Source organism: Telopea speciosissima, unplaced genomic scaffold, assembly GCF_018873765.1.
Source record: "Telopea speciosissima isolate NSW1024214 ecotype Mountain lineage unplaced genomic scaffold, Tspe_v1 Tspe_v1.0285, whole genome shotgun sequence".
NCBI classification, from domain to species: domain Eukaryota; kingdom Viridiplantae; phylum Streptophyta; class Magnoliopsida; order Proteales; family Proteaceae; genus Telopea; species Telopea speciosissima.
This window is the reverse complement of record NW_025317621.1, coordinates 30,001-34,864: the sequence shown is the minus strand read 5'-3', so window position 1 is coordinate 34,864 and position 4,864 is coordinate 30,001. Positions and strand designations below refer to the sequence as shown.

General features: G+C 48.9%; 1 non-coding gene across 1 annotated transcript; it reads right to left on the bottom strand.

The window, feature by feature from the left end:
• Positions 1 to 217: 217 nt before the first annotated feature.
• Positions 218 to 373, bottom strand: LOC122647931. The gene has a single exon (XR_006330993.1). It is a non-coding gene; the product is annotated as a 5.8S ribosomal RNA (ribosomal RNA).
• Positions 374 to 4,864: the final 4,491 nt, after the last annotated feature.

Sequence of the window (4,864 nt, the reverse complement as noted above, 5' to 3'; positions counted from 1 at the left end):
ACGCCTTTTCAGGGTTACTAGAACCCAATGTAGGCAGAATGCACACGACATTCGGACTAAATGACAAAGTGGCTTCAACCACCACTAGTCGTGACGCTCGCCACACAGGGGGCTCTTTCCTTTGGGCCGACCGTACTCCAAAACGAGGCACGGGGGGCCAAACTCCACATTGCACTCGGCCACCATAAGGGCAACAGAGGGCGGGCGACGTGATGCGTGACGCCCAAGCAAGCATGCCCTCAGCCTAATGGCCTAGGGCATAACTTGCGTTCAAAGACTCGATGGTTCATGGGATTCTGTAATTCACACCAAGTATCGCATTTCGCTACGTACTTCATCGATGCAAGAGCCGAGATATCCATTGCAAAGAGTCGTTCGTGAGATTCGGATTCTAGACGACATACATCACACCAAAGTTACGATGGCACGCCCATTTTGTTGTGAATTCCTTGGTGCCAACCGCGCCGATTGTTGTGTTTGGGTCAATGCCACAAATACCCACGGACCGACCTTACAAGGGTCAGGGAGGAAGGGGCTTACACCCCCCCACACCCTTCCCCCTTGATCATGTGATGCAACATGTTCACGGGTCTATCTGCTGAGCAGGTATCGACAATGATCCTTCCGCAGGTTCACCTACAGAAACCTTGTTACGACTTCTCCTTCCTCTAAATGATAAGGTTCAGTGGACTTCTCGCGATGTCATCGACGGTGAACCGCCCACGTCGCCACGATTCGAACACTTCACCGGACCATTCAATCTGTAGGAGCGACGGGAGTTGTGTACAAAGGGCAGGGATGTAGTCAACGCGAGCTGATGACTCGCGCTTACTAGGAGTTTCTCATTGAAGACCAACAATTGCAATGATCTATCCCCATCATTATGAAATTTTCAAAGATTACTAGGGCCTGTCAGCCAAGGCTATAGACTCGTTGAATACATCTGTGTAGCACGCGTGCAGCCCAGAACATCTAAGGGCATCACAAACCTGTTATTGCCTCAAACTTTTGTGGCCTAAACGACCATAGTCCCTCTAAGAAGCTGGTCGTGGAGGGTACCTCCACATAGTTAGTTAGCAGGCTGAGGTCTCATTCGTTAACAAAATTAACCAGATAAATTGCTCCACCAACTAAGAACGGCCATGCACCACCACCCATAGAATCAAGAAAGAGCTCTCAGTCTGTCAATCCTTACTATGTCTGAACCTGGTAAGTTTCCCCGTGTTGAGTCAAATTAAGCCGCAAACTCCACTCTTGGTGGTGCCCTTGCGTCAATTCCTTTAAGTTTCAGCCTTGCGACCATACTCCCCCCGGAACCCAAAAACTTTGATTTCTCATAAGGTGCCGGCGGAGTCCTAAAAGCAACATCCGTCGATCCCTGGTTGGCATCGTTTATGGTTGAGACTAAGACGATATCTGATCGTCTTCGAGCCCCCAACTTTCGTTCTTGATTAATGAAAACATCCTTTGCAAATGCTTTCGCAGTGGTTCGTCTTTCATAAATCCAAGAATTTCACCTCTTAGTATGAAATACGAATGCCCTCGACTGTCCTTGTTAATCATTACTCCGATCCCAAAGGCCAACACAATAGGACCAAAATCCTATGATGTTATCCCATGCTAATGTATATAGAGCGTAGGCTTGCTTTGTGCACTCTAATTTCTTCAAAGTAACAGTGCCGGAGGCACGACCCCGCCAATTAAGGCTAGGAGTGCATCACCGACAGAAGGGACAAGACGACCGATACACACCATGAAGCGAACCGATCGGCCCATCCCAAAGTCCAACTACGAGATTTTTAACTGCAACAACTTAAATATACGCTATTGGAGCTGGAATTACCGCGGTTGCTGGCACCAGAATTGCCCTCCAATGGATCCTCGTTAAGGGTTTAGATTGTACTCATTCCAATTACCAGACTCAAAGAGCCCGATATTGTTATTTATTGTCACTACCTCCCCGTGTCAGGATTGGGTAATTTACGCACCTACTGCCTTCCTTGGATGTGGTAGCCGTTTCTCGGGCTCCCTCTCTGGAATCGAACCCTAATTCTCCGTCACCCGTCACCACCATAGTAGGCCACTATCCTACCATCGAAAGTTGATAGGGTAGAAATTTGAAAGATGCGTCGCCGGCACAAAGGCTATGCGATCTGTCGAGTTATCATGAATCATCAGAGCAATGGGCCAAGCCCGCGTCGACCTTTTATCTAATAAATGCATCCCTTCCAAAAGTCAGGGTTTGGTGCATGTATTAGCTCTAGAATTACTACGGTTATCCGAGTAGCAAATACCATCAAACAAACTATAACTGATTTAATGAGCCATTAGCAGTTTCACAGTTTGAATTAGTTCATGCTTACACATGCATGGCTTAATCTTTGAGACAACCATATGACTACTGGTAGGATCAACCAGGTAGCTTCCTTCTTGATGCCAGTTTTGCATGAAGAACATCCCCCAATTGCATTGGATGATGTCAATCAAGATGGACATAATAGTCTATCTTTTCTTGTGAAACGAATCACAACCAAATGATACAAGAGAACTCATGTCCACTTGGCCATGAAATGTCCCACATCCTTGAGAACACAATGCACATTTACCACAATGTCAAAAGGCATGGTAGCATATGCATCACATTCAAAGCCACCCCACACCACAACAAGGGCAGGCAAGAGATAGAATGAGAATCAAGAGGCCGATTTCTTTCCACCCGACTAGGTAAGCAACACAGGAACCTTGTCATGCTGACCAAAGGCACTAATAGCCCAAATCACAACCCACAAAGGTATCTATACCTGGTGGTTCAATAGACAAGTAAAGAGCCCACTATCACAAGAAAACTGAAAGCCACTCACATGCATCACGTCCACAAACAAGAAATGGCACTACACAACCAACTTTTAGAAGGAATGAGTAAGACCAATGCTTGAAGGCCCCGCTTAGCATGAAAGATTGAATTCGATTTCCCACTAGGAGCAACAGTCTAATAAGAGGTAACACATCATATGCATGGTGTTTTGAAAAACATGCAACATCATCTGTGGTGTGATTTGACAAAAACCCATCAAAAGTCGGCCCATGTGAGGCACCGCTTGCAGCACGAGCAAGGGACACAAATAGGTCCACCAATGCCCCACCTAGGCCATTACCTCACCTTGGGCCAACAATCGACCAAGGCACCGCAAAACCCCACTAGATAGCAACACATCTTTATGCATGGTATTTTGAAAAACATGCAACATCGTCCGTGGTACGATTTGACAAAACCCCGTCAAAAGTTGGCCCTCATGAGGCACCGCTTGAGGCATGAGCCAGGGACACAAGTAGGTCCACCGATGCCCCCACCTAGGCCATTACCTCACCTTGGTCCGACAATCAACCAAGGTACCGTAAAACCCCACTGGATAGCATCGCATCGTTATGCATGGTGTTTCAAAAAACATGCTACATCATATGTGGTGCGATTTGACAAAGCCCCGTATAAAGTCGGCCCACGTGAGGCACCGCTTGCGGCATGAGCCAGGGACACAAATTGGTCCACCGATGCCCCCACCTAGGCCATTACCTCACCCTGGGTTGACAATCAACCAAGGCACCGCAAAACCCCACTGGATAGCAATGCATCGTTATGACTGGTGTTTTGAAAAACATGCAACATCGTATGTGGTGCGATTTGACAAAGCCCCATCAAAAGTCGGCCCACGTGAGGCACTGCTTGCAGCATGAGCCAGGGATACAAATAGCTCCATTGATGCCCCCACCTAGGCCATTACCTCACCCTGGGCCGACAATCTACCAAGGCACTGTAAAACCCCACTAGATAGCAACACATCGTTATGCATGGTGTTTTGAAAAACATGCAACATCGTCCGTGGTGCAATTTGACGAAACCCCGTCAAAAGTTGGCCCACATGAGGCACCACTTGCGGCACGAGCCAGAGACACAAATAGGTCCACCGATGCCCCCACCTAGGCCATTACCTCACCCTGGGCCGACAATCAACCAAGGTACAGTAAAACCCCACTGGATAGCAACGCATCGTTATGAATGGTGTTTCGAAAAACATGCAACAACGTCTGTGGTGCAATTTGACAAAGCCTCGTCAAAAGTCAGCCCACGTGAGGCACTGCTTGCGGCACGAGCCAGGGACACAAATAGGTCCAAGCCCCCACCTAGGCCATTACCTCACCCTGGGCCGACAATCAACCAAGGCAACGACAAATCATTTGGGAGACCAAGATTGGGAGAGGGGGGGGGAAGGGACCACCATATGCATGTGCATAGGGCTGCCCCACTTGTCTGCACCACAACGCACAAGGTTGCCCAGCTTGGCTGCACCATAGTGCACAAGTCTGCGTAGCGTGGCTGCACCATAGTGCACAAGTCTGCCTAGCGTGGCTGCACCATAGCGCACAACAATGCCCAACATAGCTACACCATAGCGCATAGGGCTACACAACGTGGTTGGACCACTGCGCACAAGTCTGCCTAGCATGGCTGCACCACAGCGCACAACGATGCCCAACATAGCTGCACAACAACACATAGGGCTACACCACATGGTTGCACCACAGCGCACAAGTCTGCCTAGTGTGGCTACACCACAACGCACAACACTGCCCAATATAGCTGCACCACAGCGCATAGGGCTGCACAACGTGGCTGCACCACAGCTCACAAGTCCGCCAAGCGTGGCTACACCACAGTACACTATGATGCCCAACATAGCTGCACCACAATGCATAGGGCTGCATAACATGGCTGCACCACAACGCATAGGGCTGCACACCATGGCTGCACCACAGCACACAAGTTTACCTAGCATGGCTGCACCACAACGCACAACGATGCTTAACA